The sequence below is a fragment of the Lissotriton helveticus genome, chromosome 2_2 (assembly GCF_964261635.1).
Source record: "Lissotriton helveticus chromosome 2_2, aLisHel1.1, whole genome shotgun sequence".
Classification (NCBI taxonomy): domain Eukaryota; kingdom Metazoa; phylum Chordata; class Amphibia; order Caudata; family Salamandridae; genus Lissotriton; species Lissotriton helveticus.
The window spans coordinates 47,337,945-47,365,022 of NC_136060.1; positions in this window are offsets into that span (position 1 = coordinate 47,337,945).

Below are 27,078 nucleotides of genomic sequence, written 5' to 3' on the forward strand. Positions count from 1 at the left end.
AATGTAATACTTCAAAACTTGAAAAGAGAGCAGGGCAGAGTGCCCCTCACCCCAATTCTTTTTAAAAATTATTTTCTTTCACTGTTTTCCCTTTGGTGCGCTCAGGGTGCACGTACCGGAGAGCGCACCTGGGAATGTACCCAGCGATTACCCCGTGAAAATTAAAAAAAAAAAACGTTCTTTTTCCCTTCAGGGTCCTTCTAGGCCCCCCTCAGAAAACTTAGGGGGTCAGGGGGTGTCTACTCTGCCCCCTTTTAATTATTTCACCCTTTCTTTTTCACCTCTTGTGTCTCGATTCTACCGAGACACAAGATGGCGGACTCTCCAGACTGTTTAGAATGTTGACAGACACCCGACAGCCAATCAGCGCTTGGTGCGCTCCCCGGTACGCGCACCTGTGAGCGCTCGGAGAGCGCTTATAGATATATATGTGTTTTTGAAGTTAATTTTCAAAAAAACCACTGGAGCAATTTTCACCAAATATAGCAAAGGCACATCTGCGTTCCAGTCCCTACAATTTTGCAAAGTTTGTCATAATTCCGTTCAGCGGTTTGGGCTGTAGACTTGTCAGACCGTCCTATGGAAATTAACATATGGAAAACACGTGTTTGGACCCCCCTTTTTTCTCAGCCCCCCCTCCACGAATCCCCCCGAAACTTCCAGGGAAGGAGCGGAGCGGAGCTGGCCAAAATTTTGGAAAATTACACACAAATTCCTCAACCGGCGCCAGAGTTATTCCCAATAGAATGTTGCGGATTTCCTATGGTAGCCAATACTAACTATAACTACCTACTGGCGACCGTAGGTAATATATATATATATATTTTTACGTGCCTGCCAGGAGCACGTTTCAAGGACCCGTCCAGCAAAGAGTCTCGGGTTTCAGCTGGCAACGAACTCTGTTTTTATCAAGGAATTGATTACCCCGAGACCGCCACGAGAACAGGCCATGCAAGCGGCTGCTGTCAGGAGGCAGCCTGTGACTTCACGGGGGGTAGTGCTCACTGCAGTTGCTCTCCACGGCCCGGCCTGAACTGTGATTGTGGCTTGGGCGTTGGGGGTCTGAGGAAATCTTTCACACGCAACATACGGACGGCACCCGCCACTACATGGCCCCCCCTCACAAGGCATTTGAAGCGCGCATTTGAAGCGCATCACTTACCCTGTTACGTTGACATTTTCCTGCTGCATGCTGGTAACTGTGGTCCCATACTGGAGCACAGCTGCCATGAGTTAACAGGGTCAGCTGCTCCCTTACTTATGGGAGGGCCTACGAACTGCTTGAGGAGGGAGAAGGTACAATCTGGTGGCGTAGGGCGTCTGGGGAAGGCTAATGTAGCTGAAATGCATCACGCAACGCCAAAGAGTGAGAATTAAAGATTTCTGACGGATTCCCCTAGTGTCCTTGGTCTACTTTCATCAAAGTGGTCTTTCTTCGCATTTTTACGTGCCTGCCAGGAGCACGTTTCAAGGACCCGTCCAGCAAAGAGTCTCGGGTTTCAGCTGGCAACGGACTCTGTTTTTATCAAGGAATTGATTACCCCGAGACCCCCACGAGAACAGGCCATGCAAGCGACTGCTGTCAGGAGGCAGCCTGTGACTTCACGGGGGGTAGTGCTCACTGCAGTTGGTCTCCACGGCCCGGCCTGAACTGTGATTGTGGCTTGGGCGTTGGGGGTCTGAGGAAATCTTTCACACGCAACATACGGACGGCACCCGCCACTACATGGCCCCCCTCACAAGGCATTTCTAGCCCGCATTTGAAGCGCATCACTTACCCTGTTACGTTGACATTTTCCTGCTGCATGCTGGTAACTGTGGTCCCATACTGGAGCACAGCTGCTATGAGTTAACAGGGTCAGCTGCTCCCTTACTTATGGGAGGGTCTACGAACTGCTTGAGAAGGGAGAAGGTACAATTCGGTAGCGTAAGGCGTCTGAGGAAGGCTAATGTAGCTGAAATGCATCACGTAGCGCCACAGAGTGAGAATTAAAGATTTCTGACGGATTCCCCTAGTGTCCTTGGTCTACTTTCATCAAAGTGGTCTTTCTTCGCATATATATTACCTACTGGCGGTCGCCAGTAGGTATATATAGTTAGGATTTTTTCTCTATGGGTTTTTTGAAAATTCCATGTCTAATAACTTTGGCGTTTGTGGACGGAATTGGCTGAAATTTTCAGGAAAATGGCACATTTTGTTTCTGAGCAGCCCCTGAAAATTGGGGGGGGGTTCGTCCAGGGGGGGTTGAGAAAAAAGGGGGGGTCCCAAAACGTGTTTTTAACATTGAGTTTTCCATAGGGCGGTTGGCCTCACTTTTAGCCCGAACGGCTGAATGGATTTGCACGAAACTTGGCAAAATTGTAGGGACTGGTAGCCCGATGTGCCTTTTGTAGGTCTCAATATATGTGCTACAGTGGATTTTGAGAAATTAACGTTTAAAAAAAGATATATATCTGTAACAGCGGACCGGGCAGCGCTCCAGGACGCGTACTTTTCGCGCAACGGAGCTTTGTGAAGCGAAGCTGATTGGTTCTCCGGCGTCTGTCAACATTCCAAACAGTCCGTAGCGGCCGCCATCTTGTCTCTCGGTAGGATCGAGAGACAAGAGGAGGCCAAAGCGAAGGGGCAAATGACCATAAGGGGGAATAGTAGATCCTCGCTGACCCCCTAGGTTTGATGTGGAGGTTTTAAAAGGGCCCCGCGGGGCAAAAAAAAAAAATAATAATAATAAACGAACGGCTGAATGGATTTGCACGAAACTTGGCAAAATTGTAGGGACTGGTAGCCCGATGTGCCTTTGCTAGGTCTCAATATATGTGCTTCAGTGGATTTTGAGAAATTAACGTTCAAAAAAAGATATATATCTGTAACAGCGCACCGCTTCGCGTACTTTTCGCGTTACGGAGCTTTGCGAAGCGAAGCTGATTGGCTCTCCGGTGTCTGTAAACATTCCAAACAGTACGTAGCGGCCGCCATCTTGTCTCTCGGTAGGATCGAGAGACAAGAGGAGGCCAAAGCGAAGGGGCAAATGACCATAAGGGGGCATAGTAGATCCTCGCTGACCCCCTAGGTTTGATGTGGAGGTTTTAAAAGGGCCCCGCGGGGCAAAAAAAAAAAATAATAATAATAATCGAACGGCTGAATGGATTTGCACGAAACTTGGTAAAATATTAGGGACTGGTAGCTCGATGTGCCTTTGCTAGGTCTCAATATATGTGCTTCAGTGCATTTTGAGAAATTAACGTTCAAAAACAAGATATATATCTGTAACAGCGCTCCGCTTCGCGGAGATAAAATTATATCTGTATTACCTAGCTGTTGCTAACACCAGTTAGCGACGGCTAGTAGGAGATAGCGACCATCTTGGGCCCCACTTTGCATGTGAGTGATATTTATCACTAATGACATGCAAAGTGGGCATGCCAAGATGTTAGCGACTGGAAACAGTCGCTAACATCGCTATCTCCTATTATCAACTTTTGGAAATATTCGAGATAAGCGCGAATATCTCCAAAAAGTAACAGCTGCCCTGAGCAGTTCTTAGCCATGTTATCCAATGGGAGGTGGATAACATGGCTAAGAGTATTAGCTCGGTAATGCATGAATATCGCAGATTTTTCAGCGATATTAATGCATTGCGGTCGTTTTTTATCGTATTTGCGATAAACCTTGATAATAGCAAGGTTTATCTGCGATAATTTCTGACGGTAAAAAAATCTTTGCAATGCATCGTTAGGGATAAATATCGCTTAACTTTGGTAATATGCCCCAACGTCTGTTAACGTTCGATTCGAAGGAAATCAGGAAGTGTTGAAAAACATTGTCTGCGCCATCTTGTCTTTTTTCAAATGCCACACTTTTGTCGTGCACGGCAGCCATTTTAGATGCCTTGACCAGACCCACTCTGTGCACGCTGTCGATCCTTAGCATGGCTCCCCACCCTCGCAAGCATCTCACCCAGGCAGTGGTCACCCCCGCTCTCTGTCTTATGCATGGGTAATAAACCTCCCCCCATCTGCGCTGCTCTTCCCTGAGAATCACACCCTGTGCCCGCTCGACACCTCCCTTTCGCCCTATTCACTACCGCACCCTCTGACACTTCTTTTCCTCTGTGTCCGATTGTCCAGGCCGGTCCTAGGCTATCAGCTAGCCCTGCAGATGTAGTTTATGGCCACAGCTGTAAAGAATCACCCCTCTTCAAAGGAGTTATAGTAGATCAAGGCCCACACTCGATGAGATCCGTCACAGCAGAAGCGTTGCTATTATCTGAAAACCATCCTGTATTGTGATTGGGGAGGGGACCGAGCGTGAAGCGGAAGATTCCAGGGATGACTCTTTGTACATCAAAGTTTTTACAATTATGTGTCACATTAAAAATATATAGCACTCCGACAAAGTAGTAAGATTATAAAACTTTAATAATTTATAAATATATACAAGAAAACAAAAATAGTAATAACATATAAACATTTTTAGGGAAAAACAACGAAGTAGCGGTCGGCTGTGCTAATAGTCCCAACGCAGCACAACGTCCAGATTTCCGGCGTGGGGCGTCGCGGGGGGTGGGTCATCAGTAGCAAACTGTTGTGCGAATAGTTCCAAGGCAGCAGAACGCGCCGAAATCTAGATGACACGAAAGTGATGTCTAGTAAGTTGCCACTGATCCAGCGGCCTATAGAAAATATATCATAAACAACGCTACCCAACTTCATAACCTATAAACAAAATTCTATACTAAATTATGGACCCATTTATAAACCTGACATATTTTGGGCCTACTGAATCAGGTGGTCAGATTAAATCTATATATACATTATTTACAAACTATATACAATTTTATACATCTGCGGAAAGAATATTGTCATTAGAATAAAACCTAACCATTTATACGACCACCATTGGCGACGTGATCTAGCTAATAGTAACCTACACTTCTGAATAACCAAGACCAGCTTGTTTGTCAAAAGTAAGATTTTATTCACTAAATTATGGTATATAAGTTGATAGTTTTATAAATGAATTTTATTAGCATTGAAGCAAGCATGATTGTAAAGAAACGTGAGAAAAATACAATTTAAGCAAGTGAATCAAAATTAAAGTGAATATTTAAAGTTTAGCATTTCTAAAACCTAAGTCCCTAACTGAGCTAAATAGATAGAAATTAAAATAAAGTTCTTTGAGGATTCTTACGTGCTCCACGCAATGTCCAACAGCACTTCACCCTCATCGGAAAGTCAGAAAGCAGCAGCCAGCCCATCCCTAGGGGCATGACTTTTTATACCTTTCTACGCTAACTAAACTACGCAAAGGAAAGTTTTCAGAAATCTTCGACGTCCCATTGGCTGAGAGTGACAAGTGACATGTCACCCACATTTCAAAAGTTCCATTTGGTCACTTTTCTTAAGGACCATTGTCTTTTCTGTATGCAACCAGGAGCTTCCTAGGTTTGCTACAAATGTCTCATTGCTTCCAATTGACTTCCGCGGATGCCAAGTTAAGGGCTGACAAAATGTTCTTTTTCGACCTTGGCTATGTCCGACAGAATGATGATAGCACGTCAGTTTTTGCTTTGTGAACGCAGCTTTTGACGAACATTTTATTTCAGAATGGGCGTCTCGTGACTTTTGCAGAAGTAAAATTCATCTTTTTGTAGCTCGAGTAAACTAGGCCCAAAAGCAGGCAACTTATGCTTTCTAGTATAAAACAAACACAAGAAAAGTATTAATGTAAGAAATAATGTAGATTCTGTATTCACCCCAAGATTTACTAATTAATTAACCCACCCGATTAATCAAATGTTACCTAGCCAATGCAAACAAATAAAGCAGCGTTTATATCTACCAGTCTTCGTTAATCCATGAGACTTATATGCACCTAGAATAGTAGAAATGACATCACACAGACAAGGAAAAGCAAAACAAGCACATGCTTCTTTTAAGTTTGCAGCAGTTAGTAATGACAAAAACGAAAACAATAAATTATTTTATTATTTTGCACGAACAAAAAGATGCAACAATTATGCACGTTTATGAGCACACATGTTAGTCCCCCCATGTGTAAAGTTTAATCTAAGTTGTATTAGCACGACATATCACAAATCATTAATATTATTATTTATGTTATGGAAATGTGACTTCACGAGTTTAAACAAAAGTTTTCTATCTCGCTCCATCAACTCCCTCATCTGGTGATTAACAAATCACCACACCAGCACTCAAAATTTTGGTAATTTAAATTTTTTTTTAAGAAATCGATTCAAATTCATTTGTATCAGTAAACCTAAAAGTCTGTTTCTGCATAATCTTTGGAATTAGCATAACGCTCTCTATGTAACTCCTGTAATTCGATCTCCCTTTCTTCTTCTTTTCTAAGTTTATAGATTCTTTTCTTTTCTTTCAACTGTTTCTTTCTTTTATGTAACAAACAACCTATTTTGGTCAAAATAAAAATGAATACTATTATAATCAAAGGTGCCAAAATCTTGCCAAGAATTGAACTTCCGATATCATGAAACCAGTTTTTAATTGCTTGAAACCTTTTTGAAAGTTTCCCTGTAAAATCATCTTCTTCTAAAGGAATTATCTCTGAATGCATTTGTGTAATATTCTTGATATACATTTCAATATTCTTACTTTCGTCAGGTATATATGTACAACAATGTTGTACATGTAAAATGCCACAGACTCCTCCCTCTTTTGCTAGGAGTATGTCTAAAGCAAGGCGATCTTGAATTACCATGGATCTAATTGCAATAACTTCAACATTTACTAATTGAAACCCATCAGCTGTGTCAGTTGATAATCTATCAACTATAGTGGATAATTTTCTAATTCTCCCTGCATTTAAGGTTATACCAACAAAAGGTATTACTGCTTGAAAAATATCTCCCAGAACTTCAGTAAAAGTTTCTCTTTTAACTCTATTTACATAATTATGTATTTTAAACAATCCTTCTGAATCTCTGTCAACATGAAACACTTTAGGAAAAACAATTCCCACATAACAAGTTCCATACCAGTGGTCTGGAAGGTTGTAGTAGGCTTTGTCACCACAAACAAAATAAATCCCAGGAAAGATTGGATCCTTTCCACCTTTGAATCCCCAACCTCCCAAAATCTGATAAGTATCTTCACAGTTACTTGCACCTACAAAGTAATTATCAAAAAGTGTATTATCTCTTCTAATGCAAAGCTTTCCACTAACTGGTTTGTCTATGTGAATTGCAATATTTTCAAGCATTTTGCCATTTAATTTCTCATCCTCTTTCTGCCAGAAACTTGACTTAGTCTGCTTGACTAATTCATTCCTCTTATAAATTGCTCTTCTCTCCTCAACCATATTCAAAAATGTCTTTCCTTCAGCACTTAATTTGCAAGTTAAATTATTTTTATAAGCATACTCATAAGTAAGTTCGTTAGTAACAAGGAAAAATTCTCTCATTTGCTTTGCTTTCTTATGCTTATTTAAAGCATTATCAATCTTAATATTTGCAAAAATTTCATCATAATTTGAATAGTAATATTCTAAACGTCCAGTTTGATAAAATAAACTAGTTAACACACTACATGTTACAGCATAAGTGAGAGGAAGCATATTATATGTTACTCCCTCAGAAACAGAAGCAGGTAACTTAACGCAGACGTAGCAGTCTTTTGCATCCATTACCTTAACATATTCACTCAATAGCTTTGTGAATGTATTACTTGAAAAATCACCAATTGATTTATCTTGATGAATGTTAGGCTGATGATCAATAACTTTTGCAGACGTACTATGTTTAGTTTGGCTAACCAGAGCTTTGCTTGTTATGTTAACTTTGTGTAATTCTCTATTCATCTCCAAAGGGATAATCACAGCTAAAATCAACCAGAGCAGAATTAAAATGAGCAGACACACCAGAGTCATCTTACAGCATCTTTTAAAAACAGAACACTTTGAAGTGCTCTCCTTAACATAAGGCATTTTTGGTTAATTCTAGCCTCAAAAAATAAAAATAAAATAAATTTTAAAATTCTAAATTTATATTTACACCCCCCTTTTAAAATTTTTATTTTTTTTTTTTTTTTTTTTTTTTTAAAGCCCTAAACAAGATTTCTTCGACCTTATGTCATACATAAGTTTTCTTCAACTAAACAGTTTTTCTTCGACCTTATGTCATACATAAGTTTTCTTCAACTAAACAGTTTTTCTTCGACCTTGTGTCAACTAACAAATTTTCTTCAGCCTTTTGCCAATTTAATATTTCTGTACTTCAATCATTGTCACTAATTTCTTGGATTTCGTTTTCTTCTTCACTACTATCATATATGTCAATAACAGGTGGAATTACTAAGTAAGTCCACTCAGGAGACTTGTATTTTTGGTTTGGTCTTACTATTCTCTTCCCTTTTCTCGATATCACTTCAATTTTTCTTCCAACTCCAACTTCTTTTCCAGGACTCTTTTGACTACTGATTTCTTCAACTTGTTCTTTTGGTTTCTTGATCAATCTGACTCTCAATCTTCCACCAGGCCAGTAGTCTGCTTTTCTCACGTACTTCTTCTTTGGTTCAGAATTATTTGATTCTGACTTCCAAGTCCTTTTCTTTCTGTTTTCACTTTCACCATCCACGTCACTTTCTTCAGTTTCGTAGTCTGAAATTTCAATTGACTCAGGAACTTCTCTATTCGGCAATTTCACTCCTTCAGGAACTTCACTTTGTCTTCCATCACTGGTACTCGGTAATTCGTCTTCCTCCTCTTCCTCAATTACCCCCAACTTCCCAGATTTCGGATTTCTGTTCCTTACTTCAGAGTTTGTTCTCTGCCTTTCGATACTCTCCTGGTCTGAAACTTCTTTTTGTTCTGCTTCTTTGTCTTCAATAGAGACAACCAAATCCTCAGTTATCTTTCCTTTTAACAGATTCTCTTCACCTTCAGAATCTATTTCAATGATTTCTAAGTCTTTTCTTGTCAAATTTCCATTCACTGGCACAGTTTCCAGATGTCGACTTTCTTGTCGATCTTCAGAATCTGGAATTATTTCACCTTCTGTTTCGCCTTCTGCTTCAGAATCAGAATCGTCTGTGGTATCACTTTCAATATCAGAACTCTCAGGAGTTGGTACTGGAATAGTATGACTAGGATGAATCCAACGTTTCAATCCTCTGCATTTTACAGCATTAGTAGTGATCAAAATTATCTGCCTAGGTTTCTGCCATCTAGGAGCTAGACAATTCCTTCTCCGATGTACTTTCGTTCTGACCCAATCGCCAGGTCTCAGATCATGTGTCAAAACCTTTTCATCTGATTGTGCTTCAGTTCCCACCTGATTAGACACAGAAGTTACCATATCAGATAACCTTTTACAGTAATCCAAAATAGCACTGTCATTTATGCTCAACAGTTTACCTACAGGTACAAAAGCTTGCCTCATAACTCTTCCCATTAAAATTTCATGAGGACTCAAACCTGTCTTTTTATCTGGTGTACTTCTTAATGACATCAAGACAAGTGGAAGAGCATCAGTCCACTTTACACCTGTTTCAAGACACATTTTTCCAATTCTGTTTTTAATTGTTCCATTAATTTGTTCAACCACTCCTGATGCCTCTGGTCTGTATGCACAGTGTATTTTCTGCTCAATGCTCAAAGCTTCGCAAATTAACTTCATCAGTTTGTTATCAAAATGGCTTCCTCCATCACTCTCAATAGTGACTGGAAAACCGTACCTTGGGATGATTTCTCTGAGCATTAGTTTTGCTACTGTAATTGAATCACAATGTCGTGTAGGGAAAGCCTCTACCCATCTTGAAAATAAGCAAACAATTACAAGCACATATTTCAAACAATTGTGTAAGGGCATTTCAATGAAATCCATTTGTAACCTGGTAAAGGGACCACCCTCTCGACCAATTATTCCTGTCCCCACCACTGATTTTCTGTTTGGATTCATTTGTTGGCATGACAAACACCTTTGACAAAAAGATTCTGCAATAGTTCTAAACTTAGTATTGAACCATGTTTCTCTGAAAAGTCTAACCATAGAATCTCTTCCCAGATGTGCTGGACCATGATATAATCTGGCCATGTCAGCAATCAAGCAATTTGGTAAGACTACTCTGCCATCTTTGTAAACCCACACTCCATCTTCTTCACGTGGTCTACAATCTGATCTTAACCACAAGTCTTTTTCTTCATCTTCTGCTTCATTTTGTAAATCTCTAATCTCATGCCATGTTTCTACTACTGTTGTTAGCATTAATGAATTTGAATCAGTTTCTTTACTCCTCTCCCGATTGTAAGAATAATTTTTCCTTGCGCAGTATTTAGCTGTTTCATCTGCGAAGGCATTTCCCTTGGAAATATAATCAATTCCTCTAGTGTGCGCTGCACACTTAACAATGGCGATTTCTTTTGGCAATTGTATTGCTTCAATTAATCTCCTAATGAAAACTGCATTTTTAATTGGTGATCCTGCTGATGTCATGTATCCTCTCTGTGACCAGAGTTGTCCATAATCATGCACAACTCCGTATCCATACTGACTATCAGTAATGATGGTAACTCTTATATCCTTTGATATTTCACATGCACGAATTAAAGCAATTAATTCAGCCACTTGTGCTGAACGAACTCCTTCAAGACATGATGCTTCTTCGACATCTGTGACTGTACAAACTGAATATGAAGCTTTTAAGACACCTCCTTCGGATCTTAAGCATGACCCATCTACAAAGTAGACAAAATCCGATTCAGACAAAGGTCTGTCTTTGATGTCTTTTCTTGGTTTAGTGCAGAATTCCATGACATCTAAACATTCATGTTCTGTTTCAATGTCATCAACAATTTCAGAATCAGGCAGTAATGTAGAAGGATTCAGATTTAAACATCTTGAAATCGAAACATTATCTGCTCCTAGTATGATTTTCTCATACTTTGTCAATAAGCTACTTGTTAAATGCTGAGTCTTACCTCTTGTCAGTAATATTTCTACTGAATGAGGCACAAAAACTTTCACAGGAAATCCCATAATGATCCCCTCACTTTGTTCGAGGCTGATACTTGTAGCTGCAACTGCTTTCAAGCAACCTGGTAATGCTTTTGCAATTGGATCAAGAACTGCAGAGAAGTATGCAATAGGTTTCTTTAAATTTCCATGTCTCTGAATTAACACAGATAATGCACATCCTTCTCTCTCACTACAATACAGTTCAAAATCTTTCTCATAATTTGGCATACCTAAAGCAGGAGCTTGGCATAAGCTCTTTTTCAAGTTCTCAAAAGAATCCATCTCAGCATCATTGAGAATAATTGGATCTTTTACATCTGACTTTGTCAGTCTTTGTAGTGGTTTTGCAATTACTGAAAATCCACTTATCCATTGTCGACAGTAACCAACCATTCCCAAGAACATTCTGACCTGTCTTTGTGTTCTTGGTGGTAACATTGCTTGAATCATTTTTATTCTCTCTATTGTTACTTGTCTTTTTCCCTTTGCAATTCTGTGACCAAGATATTTTACTTCTTGTTTGCAAAACTGTAGTTTTGCTGGGGACACTTTATGTCCTTCTTCTGCAAGGCGATTTAACAGAATTATTGTGTCTGTTACACAATTTTCTCTTGTCTTTGCAGCTATTAACAAATCATCAATATACTGCACTAGCGTAGACCTACCAGGTAAGTCTAGGTCTTCTAATGATCTTTTTAATAGTTCATTAAAGATTGAAGGACTTTCTGTATAGCCCTGAGGGATTCTTGACCATCCGAGGGTCTTACCTTGGAATCTGAAAGCAAAGATTTCATAACTGTCTGGATGTAAGGGAACAGTAAAGAATGCATTGCAAAGGTCAATGACTGTATACCATTCAGCATCATGTGGAATCTGGAATAGAATTACTGCTGGATTTGGAACCACAGGACAACATGGAACGACAATTTGATTAACCTTTCTCAAATCTTGTACGATTCTAAATGTTCCGTTAGACTTTTTAACTCCCATAATTGGTGAATTACAAGGACTACTCTCCATTTCTTTTAATACACCTTGCTTGATTAATTTTTCAATTATAGGTGTAATACCTTCAATTGTTTCTGTTTTCATTTTATATTGTGGAATGTTTGGAAATTCTATTCCCTGTTTCAATGTAATTTTTACTGGATCTACGTTTTTCATCAGACCCACCTCATTTCCAGTAAAATCCCATATTTCAGATTTCACTGTTTCTTTGAGTTCTTCAGGTAAATCCTTTTCTTCAAATGCAGGAAACAATTTTGTTTCTTCTGCTTCCATCATCATCATTGTCATTCTGTATAAACCATCTTCCTCCATTGTTTGTAACTCAACTCCATCAGGAGAACAATATATTCTACAATTCATTTTACATAGGATGTCTCTGCCCAATAGATTCACTGGACTACTATTACAAACCACAAATCTGTGTTTGTCTCTGTAATTTCCAATTTCAACTGGTACTGGATCAGTTAAGTCAGTTTTAATTTGCTGATTACTTACTCCGACAACTTGGATGGTATCCCCAGAGAGAGGTAGGTTTTCAATTTCCACTGATCTAACAGTAGAACGGGTAGCACCAGTGTCCACTAGAAAAGTGATGTCTACATCATTAACTTTCCCGTTTACAAAAGGACCTGACTGGTCAACCTCAAGAGTGGCTCCAACAACACACTCTTCCTCCTCTCTCGGGCACCGTCAGCAATAATCATCAGAATCGCTGTCTTGACTTTCTGTTAATAAAAACTGTTGTGAAGCATTTTGCATTTGAACTCTTTGCTGCTTTTGCTGTTTTTGTGGTTTTATTACCTGTTCACTTCCCTGAAATCCCACGTTTGGATTATATTTTTGAACTCCCCCACAATTCGGAAAAGGTGGTTGTGGCAATTGGTCTTGACGATTATTCACCTGTTGCTGTTGCTGTTGCTGCAACTGTCGCTGAATATTTAATTCGTTTAACCCCTGTTGCATCTGTAGCTGTCGCTGCAGGTCAACACCATTCTGCATCTGTGGATTTAATAAGGGATTCTTTAAGTTTTTAGGAGGATGAGGACACTCGTCTCTCCAATGTCCAATTTCGCCACAATTAAAACAAGGTAATCTTTGTTTCAACTCCTCAATCTTTGGGCTAAATTTCTTTGGGAAATTATTACTTTTAAACTTTCCTTGTATCTGGTTTGTATTTCCAGTTTGAACAAAATTAGTGTTCTTATTACCCATGCTGGCAATCTGTTGCTCAGCCACTTTTACCTGAGCCCACATGGCTTTCTCCTTGAGCTTCTTCTGTTTTACTTCTATTTCATCACTGCAATATTTAGCCTTTCTTAGAATATCATCTACAGATAGTGATTGCCATCCGACAATGCTATTTCTGATCATTTCTCCAATTTCAGGTTTTAGTCCATAAACAAATCTATAGACAAAATGGCTCATGTCTTTTTCGTCTAGTTTTTCATAACCACTGTATTGTTTAAAGATTAACAGTAGTCTTTCATAAAAAGAATGAACTGATTCTTTTGTTTCCTGTTCTGTCCTTTCTATTTTAACCCAATCGACTTCTTTGGGTGGAATTTTGTTTTTCATCCAAACAATTACTTTTTCATAAAAATCCATTACAAGTGGATTTGGAGCACCTGTTTCTTTGATTCGCTCAGGTTCTGTTTTTGGCCAACTAATCGATATCTTGCATTCTGTCCAAAGATCTGATGGAACGACAATATCAAAAAATCCATCTAAATCAATCCACAGAACTTTTGACACTTTGATAAATCTATCGACTTGCCTGTACCACTCAACTGGTTTTTCCCTCAATTTCGGAAAGTCATTTGTAAATAACAGAATGTCCTGTCTCGACCAAGGGACATGAACATATCCTCCACCTGCAATTTCTCTCATTGGAAATTGTTTTGACAATTTTTCCAATCTTTCATCTTCCTTCTTTTTCGTCCATTTTACTCTCCATTTATTCAGTTCTCCTAGCTTTTTGATATAGACAATCAAATCTTTTATATGAACTATTCTTCCCATTGAGTTCAAACTCTCAATGTCACTTTCTGAAAAGTCTAATCTGTAATGTTTCGCAAAATTCTTTTGTTTGCTCACATCAATTTCAAGTTCTGCTGCTAGATCCTCTAGTTGATCATATTTATTTTTTGTTTTCCATTGTATGCTTTTGCAAATGAACAGTAGTTCATCATCTCGATAGTAATTTAAACTATCTGGACCAATTGTTCCAATTATTAATTCTTCGATATTCGCTTTTAATTTGGCCACATCAAGTTTTGGTGTGGTTACCCTGACTTCAGGACTCCCTATATCTGATATAGCACCCATTGGTGTTTTTGGAGATAAATCCTCATTAAAGGTTAAATCAGGCATTCTCGATTTAGAAGAGTTTATTTCAGATAAGTCTGAATAAAATTTTTCAGCAGCCTTTTGAATTTCTGTATTTAAAGGAATAGTTAATCCTGTTTTGTTTGTTTCCTTTTGGTCAAATACAGGCTGAACAGGACCAATCGTTACTGGAACTGTCACAGCTTCCATGCCTTTTGTCATTCTTTTTATTAATTCTTCTTTAGATCTTAAATATTCATTATAATCAACATCTTCAACATTTCTTGCCTCTCTTGTATAATCTTTTGGAGCTTCTCTTGCTCTTGGAGCCATTGTAAAATGTCTACCTTCATTTCGAGCATTATCAAATTCTGGTCTTCTAGGAGTTTCAATGATTTCACAATTATTTGGATAAAGTTTAGGAGCTTCATTAATTGGAGGTGCACTCGGTGAAGTTTCAGTAGAAACCACCGGAGTAGACCATGATCTAGGAGGTCTCAAAGGCTGATTCTTTCTAGCAGTTGTATATATTTCTTCCATAACTGCATCCTCAGATTCACTTTCCATAGATTTCCCTGTAGGAGTACCCATTACCATTTCCTGAATTAAATACAATCCTTCGCTCATGTTTCCCTGTCTCCACATTCGCAATCTATCTTCATGAGTTTCTCTTTTCCAAGGAGGATTTTTAGAAGGTCTTTTAATTCCACTAGCTTCTCTTTGTAACTGATACATCTCGTCTTCCCACTCAACTAAAGCTTCAAATTGAGTTGGTCTCGGTTTCGGAACAAGAGCATTCATTTTCTCTCGTAAATTTCTCAAGACTTTTACATTAAATGAACCATCATCAGGCCAAGTTAAAACACCGTCGTTCTTAGTATAGCGTTTCCAACTATCGAACCATAAGACAGTATGATATCCATATTCACCTTCCATATACGCTGCAGGTGTTTTATACTTATGAAGTAGTTTACCACCTCGCGTTTCGATTTTCTTGTCAGGTGAAAATAAATTCTTAAACTTCTGAAATAATGTTGGCTTTTTCTCAACATGTTTAAAATGATAACTCATTTTTAAGAGTTAAATCTAATTCACAAAATCGTTCGTAAAATATTTCCGGGATGTTCCGCAAAACAACCAATCCGTGCGCGAAACACACCAACAAGCCAATGACAGTTGAGCTACGTCACTTTTCTGCTCAACCAATAAATTTGGAGTTTTTCTGAAGGACCAATCAGCTCACAGGTCGTCAGAGACTCAAGAGCCAATCAGAATATAGCTTGTGACGTAGGTTACCCAATCCCAGCGCGGCTCTGTGACGTACACAGCAGCTGAGGTTTCTCGTTTCTCACTCCTGGCGCTTACCCCTCCTTCACAAAATCTTTTCACAGCGCCATTTTAAGAACACTTTTCAGTGTAAATTAATTCTTAACAATGACTATAAGGACAACATCTGTTCGTTTCACTATTTAGGATAGTTTACATACATTCAAGTATCCACACTTCGGAATAGACGGCGCTATTCACACTAAGGATAATATTCAATTGTCAGTAGAGTAACCCTTACCCCACCCTTCTAACACGTATAATTATGAACTCGCTTTGCTCTGAACCCACCGCGAAGTGACAGTTCTAAGAGTTCCACTTGAACATAAAATACAAATCAAACTCGCACTTTCACACTGAAAATTCCCTAATTTCAAACACACATGAAATCCGTACAGGACTCTCACCTGTTTATAGAGATCATGCACCGTTAGCAAAATAACGACGTTATCCGTACAGGGCTCTCACCTGTTTATAGATATGAAACATGTACCCGTACAGGACTCTAACCTGTTTATAGATAATCATGCACCGACGCTAATTTACCCTTCACTCAAGCTCGGATATAACTAATACTCTTATCACAGTGAGTTTTATGGAAGGCGCTTTGTCCCTATTCTCATGCTGCTTTAATTTCTTAGAAAACCCTCACTATACAAGATTCACACCTAGCCCTAAAACTGTGCTGCTCGGCGACAACACTATGGTACACGGCGATACCTCTTGTGATACTCGGCGATATCACTACAAACAGAACAGATGGCTTGCGTGACTAATTTCTCGCCACACAATCTATACCGGTATAGCTTACAGATAGCACGAAAAACGAACTCAACATGTGTTAAAACATCGATCCTATTTCCATACCATAACACTTTAGTAACCCTTAGCAACCAACATATTACCTTGGTTACCCTTAGCAACCATCAATTTCTGCTACCAGAGAATTGATCCAGCGGCCTATAGAAAATATATCATAAACAACGCTACCCAACTTCATAACCTATAAACAAAATTCTATACTAAATTATGGACCCATTTATAAACCTGACATATTTTGGGCCTACTGAATCAGGTGGTCAGATTAAATCTATATATACATTATTTACAAACTATATACAATTTTATACATCTGCGGAAAGAATATTGTCATTAGAATAAAACCTAACCATTTATACGACCACCATTGGCGACGTGATCTAGCTAATAGTAACCTACACTTCTGAATAACCAAGACCAGCTTGTTTGTCAAAAGTAAGATTTTATTCACTAAATTATGGTATATAAGTTGATAGTTTTATAAATGAATTTTATTAGCATTGAAGCAAGCATGATTGTAAAGAAACGTGAGAAAAATACAATTTAAGCAAGTGAATCAAAATTAAAGTGAATATTTAAAGTTTAGCATTTCTAAAACCTAAGTCCCTAACTGAGCTAAATAGATAGAAATTAAAATAAAGTTCTTTGAGGATTCTTACGTGCTCCACGCAATGTCCAACAGCACTTCACCCTCATCGGAAAGTCAGAAAGCAGCAGCCAGCCCATCCCTAGGGGCATGACTTTTTATACCTTTCTACGCTAACTAAACTACGCAAAGGAAAGTTTTCAGAAATCTTCGACGTCCCATTGGCTGAGAGTGACAAGTGACATGTCACCCACATTTCAAAAGTTCCATTTGGTCACTTTTCTTAAGGACCATTGTCTTTTCTGTATGCAACCAGGAGCTTCCTAGGTTTGCTACAAATGTCTCATTGCTTCCAATTGACTTCCGCGGATGCCAAGTTAAGGGCTGACAAAATGTTCTTTTTCGACCTTGGCTATGTCCGACAGAATGATGATAGCACGTCAGTTTTTGCTTTGTGAACGCAGCTTTTGACGAACATTTTATTTCAGAATGGGCGTCTCGTGACTTTTGCAGAAGTAAAATTCATCTTTTTGTAGCTCGAGTAAACTAGGCCCAAAAGCAGGCAACTTATGCTTTCTAGTATAAAACAAACACAAGAAAAGTATTAATGTAAGAAATAATGTAGATTCTGTATCCACCCCAAGATTTACTAATTAATTAACCCACCCGATTAATCAAATGTTACCTAGCCAATGCAAACAAATAAAGCAGCGTTTATATCTACCAGTCTTCGTTAATCCATGAGACTTATATGCACCTAGAATAGTAGAAATGACATCACACAGACAAGGAAAAGCAAAACAAGCACATGCTTCTTTTAAGTTTGCAGCAGTTAGTAATGACAAAAACGAAAACAATAAATTATTTTATTATTTTGCACGAACAAAAAGATGCAACAATTATGCACGTTTATGAGCACACATGTTAGTCCCCCCATGTGTAAAGTTTAATCTAAGTTGTATTAGCACGACATATCACAAATCATTAATATTATTATTTATGTTATGGAAATGTGACTTCACGAGTTTAAACAAAATTCTGTTTTCTATCTCGCTCCATCACCACCCAGCAAATAACGGCGTGGGGCGTCGCGGGGGGTGGGTCATCAGTAGCAAACTGTTGTGCGAATAGTTCCAAGGCAGCAGAACGATGGCACCAAGGTGATGTCCAGTAAGTTGCCGCACTGGTTTTGGTATCCTACAATGCTGCTCCGAATAACGGCGTGGGGCGCCCCGGGGGAGGCGGCGTGAACGGGCCTCTCCAGGTGGAGTGTCATCTGTTGTAGTGGGGCGCCCCTTTACCGTTTCAGTTGCCATTCCGTCCGTTTTTGGTCCACTGTGTCAAAAGCCGCAATTCAGCTGAGTTGCGCCCACTCTTGCGGTGCAGCGATAGGCGGCTGTCACAGGACTCTCAAAATGGCGGCAGGCTCTTTCCTTTTTGGGCCTGGTCCACTGAAATGGCCCTGGGACACCTTGGAAATCGGACGCTTGTCTGCTAGGTCTTGGACCCCATTCTCGAAAGCGTCCCCTCCGCCTTGAGAATTCATCAAAAGTTTTGGGGGCCCCGACTCCTGCAGGCTTCTGGTGGGGAGCGGCTGCCATGATTGCTCGCGGAATGACCACGACGGAGCTACGAGATGGTGGTGCTCTCATGCTGACGCCAGTTTAGTCTGAAACATCCAGAAACAAGGTGGGGCTTTCATCGTTTGGGGAAAAAAAAAAAGTTTTCATCCAATGAAAAGTGTTGTTTTAGGTCATATGATCTAGCCTTCCATCATTAGGAAACCAAAAGTAAAATGAACCAATGAAAAGTTTTATAAACAAGTCACATGGCCTGTTATGCGGCATAGGGTATAAAATGCGTAGAAAATACGTTGGCACGTGAGGCGGCGTCAGTAGCGGACCGATGTGCGAATAGGCCGAAGGCAATACAACGCGCCAAGATCCGGATGGCACCGAGGTGGTGTCCAGCAAGTTGCAGCACTGGTGTGGCCATCCTACAATGCTGAAAGTCGGCGTGGGGCGCCCCGTTGGCCTGTGAGTTTGCGTCAGTAGCGGACCGATGTGCAAATAGGCCGAAGGCAGCACAACGCGCCAAGATCCGGATGGCACCGAGGTGGTGTCTAGTAAGTTGCCGCACTGGTGTGGCCATCCAACAATGCTGAAAGTCGGCGTGGGGCGCCCCGTTGGCCTGTGAGATGGCGTCAGTAGCGGACCGATGTGCGAATAGGCTGAAGGCAGCACAACGCGCCAAGATCCGGATGGCACCGAGGTGGTGTCTAGTAAGTTGTCGCACTTCTGTGGCCATCCTACAATGTTGAAAGTCGGCGTGGGGCGCCCCGTTGGCCTGTGAGATGGCGTCAGTAGCGGACCGATGTGCGAATGGGGCCAAAGGCAGCGCAACAATATTTTCTGACTGACACCACAAGGCGCTGAGATGCCAAGATCCGGATGGCACCGAGGTGATGTCTAAGTTGCGGACTGATGTGCGAATGGGGCCAAAGGCAGCGTAACAATATTTTTTGTATGGAAGATACCACTAGGCGTTGAGATGCCAAGATTCGGATGGCACCGAGGTGATGTCTAGCAAGTTGCTGTACTGGTGTGGTCATCCTACAATGCTGAAACTCGGCGTGGGTCGCCCCATTAGCCTGTGAGATGGCGTCAGTAGCAGACCGATGTGCGAATAGGCCGAAGGCAGCACAACGCGCCAAGATCCGGATGTCACCGTGGTGGTTTCATAGTTGAGAGGCACTTCATCTGCAGTGGGGCGCCGAGATCCGGATGGCACCGAGGTGATGTCTAGCAAGTTGCTGTACTGGTGTGGTCATTCTACAATGCTGAAAGTCGGCGTGGGGCGCCCCATTAGCCTGTGAGATGGCGTCAGTAGCGGACTGATGTGCGAATGGGGCCAAAGGCAGCGCAACAATATTTTCCAGAAGAGAAGACATCAAAAGGTGCTGACATTCCAAGATCCGGATGGCACCGAGGTGGTGTCTAGCAAGCTATGCAGTTGAGTTGTGTGCGCACTTGCGGCGAATAGGTCGAAGGCAGCATAACAATGTTTTTTGAATAGAAGACACCACAAGGCGTTGAGATTCGGTTACCACCGAGGTGATGTCTAGCAAGTTGCTGCACTGGTGTGGCCATCCTACAATACTGCTCCGAATAACGGCGTGGGGTGCCCGAAGGGGGGGGGGGGCGGCGTGAATGGGCGTTCCTAGGTGGAGGCTCGTCTGCTGTAGTGGGGCGCCCCTTTACCGTTTCAGTTGCCATTCAGCTGAGTTTCGGCTGCTCTTGATGCTACAGCGACAGGCGGCTGCAAGAGGACTCTCAAAATGGCGGCCTGTTCTTTGGATTTGGGCCTGGTCCACTAAAATGGCCCTGGGACACCTTAGAACTCGGACGCTCGATTTTTTTTTCCTTTCCTGTACATGCAAAAAAAGGTAAATACCCGGTACGTTACACGCTTCATCTGCCACGATGAACTCTCCAGAGGAACCGAAAAAAAATATAGTTGTGGTAACTATACCAAGCATCGTCATATGGAGAGGTGGCACCAATTAATTATAGTGCTGCATAAAAGAGAGATTTGGAGGAGAACCCCTGACCTGCTAGTACATTCATCAAAGAAGTGGCACTGAGAGCTTCAGAGGCAAGGGAAACGGTCCCAAATATTTAGAAGAACTTTGGAAAGATTAAAATGACATGTTTAGATTGTGGCAAATTAATTTCATGTGGACAGATGAGTGTTACTCTAATAAATACAGCATATGAACATCATCATAGTCGATGGTTGGTAGAGACATTTTGACTATATCCTGGACCTGCCCGTCCTCGCCCAAAATGGCGCCGGAATAAATGGGACTCGTAACTCCTTGTTGTGTACTGGTTGCAGAACCTTGAAATCACGAGATACGTATGCAGTTTTGAAGCACATGGCGGGCGGGGACGAGAATTGATTGACTATTTCGACATCCCTATTGATATTAAGTTCTGATGTGTTATTGATTACTGTACTGTTGAAAGTTCGAATTAACGTCACCCATGGTACTTGCCCGCAAATGTATATCTAGATAATTTTATTGTAACTGGCCCTGTCGTATTTTAATTATAAAATGTACGTCCACCGATTCCGTAACTGTTAGACACCTTAGTTCTTGCAACCTAATGGCCCGCCCGTTACGTTCCTCTGCAGTGTAAATGTCTATTCATCATATACGATTACAGTTTGCTCTGTGGCAGGCCCACGTGGTTATAGGCTCGTATTTGTATAATGACATTTTCACAATAAAGGTTTTTAAAAGAAAACATGGTAGTAGTATATACATTGGTAAAGTTTTTAATAATAGTGACTGTTTTAGAATCATTAAAAGGCAAGTGAAATAAAGCAGACCAATTACATGAAGGGTAAAAGGTATAATACGAAGGAACGCAGTAAAGATAAATGGTCAAGGGCTGTTGTGTTTTCTATTCCTGTAACATAAAGTGATCGATAAGAATCTCATATTCAGGCGTATCGGCGACTAAGACAGCAGGTCGACCCTCTTTTGCTCAATGGCTCCGTCATGGGATGAAGAAACGCTCTTTTTTTCGAAAAAAGAATATATTTTACTTGCAGGACAGTTGTAAAATTTCCGGGAAAGTACATTAGCCTGGAACATTATAACATATATTTAAGAAAAAATAATGTTCGGAAGTAATGAAAAGCGTAATTTTTAGGTCATATGACCAAGCCTTTCATCATTACAAGAAGAAAAGTAAAATGAACCAATGAAAAGTTTTATTAACAAGTCACATGACTTGTTATGCTTACGTTACGCGCTGCGCGCCCCGGATGACTTCCGGATGCGCTAACGCGGCGCGTCATATGACGCATTACGCGACAACGCAGGTACAGAATATAGTCAAAATGTCTCCACCAACCAGCGGTCGGAACACAACCCCTTTCAGCAGGCTAAATAGTTCTGTTAAATGGCAACAGAAGGGACAGGCAACAAGAACCATCAGTCAAAGAGGGGAGGGCTAGTTCTTCTCTACCGGGTTACATTGGGGCGCTACCGGAACTGATCGAATTTTTAGTCTACAGTGTTTCTGGATGTTTCAGACTGAAGCTGGGGTTAGCATGAGAGCAGCACCATTTCGTAGCTCCGTCGTGGTCATTCCGCAACCAATCATGGCAGCCGTTCTTTATCGTTATTTTGGGCGGGGTGGGTGGTGGAGCCGAGCTGTTTTGCAGCCATCATTGTGTGGAGTTCAGTTCATCTCACTAGTTTTGTATTTGTCATGAGGGGTTGTTCCTAATGTTTCTATTTTAGCGAGGTCAAAAAGAGATCCCATTAGTGGCCTACTGATTTTGCTCGATTCCTTTTCTTTTTTTTTACACGATTTTTCGTTATCTGGAAAGACTAAACAGAGTATTGCGACTCTGTGTTTGTTTGTAAATAGAGAATGAACCAAAGAGAACTAATTCTAAAACAGTAAATACTTGGATAACAATCAATCAAATGGAGAGAGAAGCAGGCACGACGGATTACAACGGGGGCAAACGCCTGCGTTAACTACCTTTCACTATCTGCAAAGAGAGAGTACTCCTAATAGAAATGAGGGGGGGGCACCATTCAAAGCAGATCAGTGTGCATAAACACGAAAATGTTTTCACTTACCACGTACTTGACATTCGACAGCTTATGATATTTGCTATTAAAAAACCATTGAAATTCACCGAAAAAACCATAGGTTATAGACCATACATAGTTAGGAATTAGCATTTACAAAACCTTGAAAATTCACTGAAAAAACCATAGGTTATAGACCATATATAGTTAGGAATTAGCATTTAAAAAACCTTATTTTACTCACACAAAACCATTGAAATTCCATATATAGTTAGTTGCACTAACTATATATCGCGCACCCGCAATCCACTGCTGATCATGTCACATATTACATCATTCATGACATGGTCAGTGACATCACTGATGACATCACTGATGACATCTCAAATGACATCACTGATGACATCACTGATGACATCTCATTTGACATCATTCTTGTGCTAATACGATAAACCTCTTCAGACTCTAATATAACCTTAGATACACTCAGTGTATACAGACACTCACACACTGCCACTCATTCATGGAGTTACTCACACACCCAGTCAGTCATGCAAAGAAACAATCTCACCTCCATTTCTTCAACTATACAGTTAAACACACCTTACTTATTGAAACATATACTAACACATATTTACTCTCTTATACAATCCCTGATACAAGTTCACAATGATCGATACAACCACTCACTCATTCAGTGGCTCTCATGCACAGTTATTTATATATGCCAACTCTCACATGTACTGTGCTTTACATATGTACTTACTATGACATGTAGCATTGAGATATCCATTCACTCATCAATACACTCATGCACACAGTCAACTGCCCATGTAGCTGTTTCCACATGCACTCTTGAACTCATACACCTAGTGAATAAACTGCTCACACATCTATGCATAGAGTCACACACCTTCCAGCCACCCCCACACAAACTCAATCTCCCATAGAAATACTTGGGCAACCAATTAATAACACATATAGCCTCTCGTATAGCTAATGATCAACACATGCAGCAGTTTACAGAACAACAGACATAATGATGCACAAATTAAGACAGTTTAGTCACTAACCCATGCATTCAGTGAGACACATTTAATCACTCACTCATACAGTCAGTCACGCACCTACTAAATCCTTCATCCAGACACTTATACATCCACTCATTCTTCAATATGTAAGACATATTTTAACTTTACAGAAACACACAGTCACTGGATGTTGTCATCAGTGATGTCATCAGTGATGTCATTTGAGATGTCATCAGTGATGTCATCAGTGATGTCACTGACCATGTCATGAATGATGTAATATGTGACATGATCAGCAGTGGATTGCGGGTGCGCGATATATAGTTAGTGCAACTAACTATATATGGAATTTCAATGGTTTTGTGTGAGTAAAATAAGGTTTTTTAAATGCTAATTCCTAACTATATATGGTCTATAACCTATGGTTTTTTCAGTGAATATATATATATATATTCACTGAAAAAACCATAGGTTATAGACCATATATAGTTAGGGATTAGCATTTAAAAAACCTTATTTTACTCACACAAAACCATTGAAATTCCATATATAGTTAGTTGTACTAACTATATATCACGCACCCGCAATCCACTGCTGATGATGTCACATATTACATCATTCATGACATGGTCAGTGACATCACTGATGACATCACTGATGACATCTCAAATGACATCACTGATGACATCACTGATGACATCATCCAGTGACTGTGTGTTTCTGTAAAGTTTAAATATGTTTTACATATTGAAGAATGAGTAGATGTAGAAGTGTCTGGATGAAGGATTTAGTAGGTGCGTGACTGACTGTATGAGTGAGTGATTAAATGTGTCTCACTGAGTGCATGGGTTAGTGACTAAACTGTCTTAATTTGTGCATCATTATGTCTGTTGTTCTGTAAACTGCTGCATGTGTTGATCAGTAGCTATATGAGTAACTATATAGGTTATTGATTGGTTGCCCAAGCATTTGTATGGGAGACTGAGTGTGTGTGTGAGTGGCTGGGAAGTGTATGACTCTGTGCATAGATGTATGGGTTCAAAAGTGCATGTTGGAAACAGCTGTATGGGCGGTTGACTGTGTGCATGACTGTATTGGTGAGTGAATAGATATCTCAGTGCTACATGTCAAATTAAGTACATATGTAAAATACAGTACATGTGAGAGTTGACATATATAAATAACTGTGCATAAGAGCCAGTGAATGTGTGAGTGGCTGTATGGATCATTGTGAACTTGTATCCAGGATTGTATAAGTGAGTAAATATGTTTTAGTATTTGTTTGAATAAGTAAGTAAGGTGTGTTTAACTGTATAGTTAAGGAAATGGAGGTGTGATTGATTGTTTGCATGACTGTCTAGGTGTGTGTGTAACTTCATGGATGAGTGACAATCTGTGAGTCTGTGTTTACACTGAGTGTATCTAAGGTTATATTAGAGTCTGAAGAGGTTCATCGTATTATCACAACAGTGATGTCATCAGTAATGTCATTTGAGATGTCATCAGTGATGTCATCAGTGATGTCATTTGAGATGTCATCAGTGATGTCATCAGTGATGTCATTTGAGATGTCATCAGTGATGTCATCAGTGATGTCACTGACCATGTCATGAATGATGTAATATGTGACATCATCAGCAGTGGATTGCGGGTGCGTGATATATAGTTAGTACAACTAACTATATATGGAATTTCAATGGTTTTGTGTGAGTAAAATAAGGTTTTTTAAATGCTAATCCCTAACTATATATGGTCTATAACCTATGGTTTTTTCAGTGAATTTTTAAGGTTTTGTAAATGCTAATTCCTAACTATATATGGTCTATAACCTATGGTTTTTTCAGTGAATTTCATTGGTTTTTTAATAGCTAATATCAAAACCTTTACAATGTATTATTCTTTAAAAAGAAAAATATTTTTTACATGTTTTTTATACAATTTTTTTTTTATTTTTTTTTGTTTCGCTCCCAGTACGCGTACCGGTTAGCTTCCCGTTAGCTCTATCCGGAGGCGCGACCCGGTACGCGAACTGGTAAACGTTCCTTTAGCGCACCTCTCGCGTTACAAAACAACATCGCGACGCTTCGCGTCAGCATGACGTTTCGCGTTCTCGCGTAATACGTCATATTACTTGCTACGTTCGCGTACCCGGAAGCGCAGCGGTACGCGAACCGGAAGCGATCCGCGGCGCGGCGCCGACCGCGTAATGTAAACATAGCAGGTCATGTGACTCGATAATAACACTTTTCATTGGTTCATTTCACTTTTGGTTTCCTAATGATGTAATACAAGGTCATGTGATCTAAAATGGACACTTTTCATTGGTTTAGAACTTTTGTTTTTCCCAAATGATGAAAACCCCTCCTTCTTTCATCACTCTGACTTTCATCTTGGTGAGAGAAAGACCCTTTATTGAGACTTTGTGATGGCTTCATTAGTAGCTTCAGCTGGTGCTAGCCCACCACCTCCACCAAATCCAAGAAAGAGAGGACCACCTGCAGAAGTAATTCTGCAAGAAGAGGAAGAACAGGAAGAGGAGGAAGAGGAGGAAGAGCATGAGTTTTTGCCAGAGGAGCCCAGGAGGTACAATCGACAGGAGAATTATATCTGGCAATTCTACAGAATTCCTGAGGGGCAAAAGAAAGTGAATGCTCGTTACGTGTTTTGCCGCATATGCGGTGACAGATTGTCAAGGGGCACTGATAAAAAATATAGTTATGGCAATCATACTATGCATCGGCATATGAGTAGGTGGCACCCAAATAACTATAGTGCTGCCCAGCTACGTGACCAACAACAAAATCCCCTCCAAATGGCAAGAAGATCGGTGGTTCCAGAGGTGTCGGGACCAGAGGCGAGGGAGGTGATTGCAAACATCCAAATGTTGTTTGGGCACGTAAAACAAGTGTGCGTGGAATGTGGCGCTTTCATCTGCTACAGAGAAAGTAGCATCACTTTGATTTTGCGAGCAATTCAAAATCATATTAATGTTTGCACAAGACGCACCAAAAAATAAATTCTTTTTTTTTTTTTGCTCCTGTTGAGCCCTTTATAATGGATCGTTTTTGTTTCCCCCCCCCCCAAAAAAACCAAAAAACTTTTAAAAACGTTCAGAAAATACAAAAAAAGTAAAAAAATGTTCAAAAAATACTAAAAAAAATATAAAACAACAAAAACATAAAAAAAAAAGTTATTTTCAGAACTAACTCCCCATTATAAAAAAATTGGTAGAATATTTGGAACTCTGCCAACCTGTATTTCTCTTAGTTCGCTCCCGGAGCGCTACCCGGTACGCGTACCGGAAGCTAACCAAAAAAATATTTTTAAAAAAAGAACAGTAACTATAAGGGAAGGAAATACACAGTTATGTTAAAA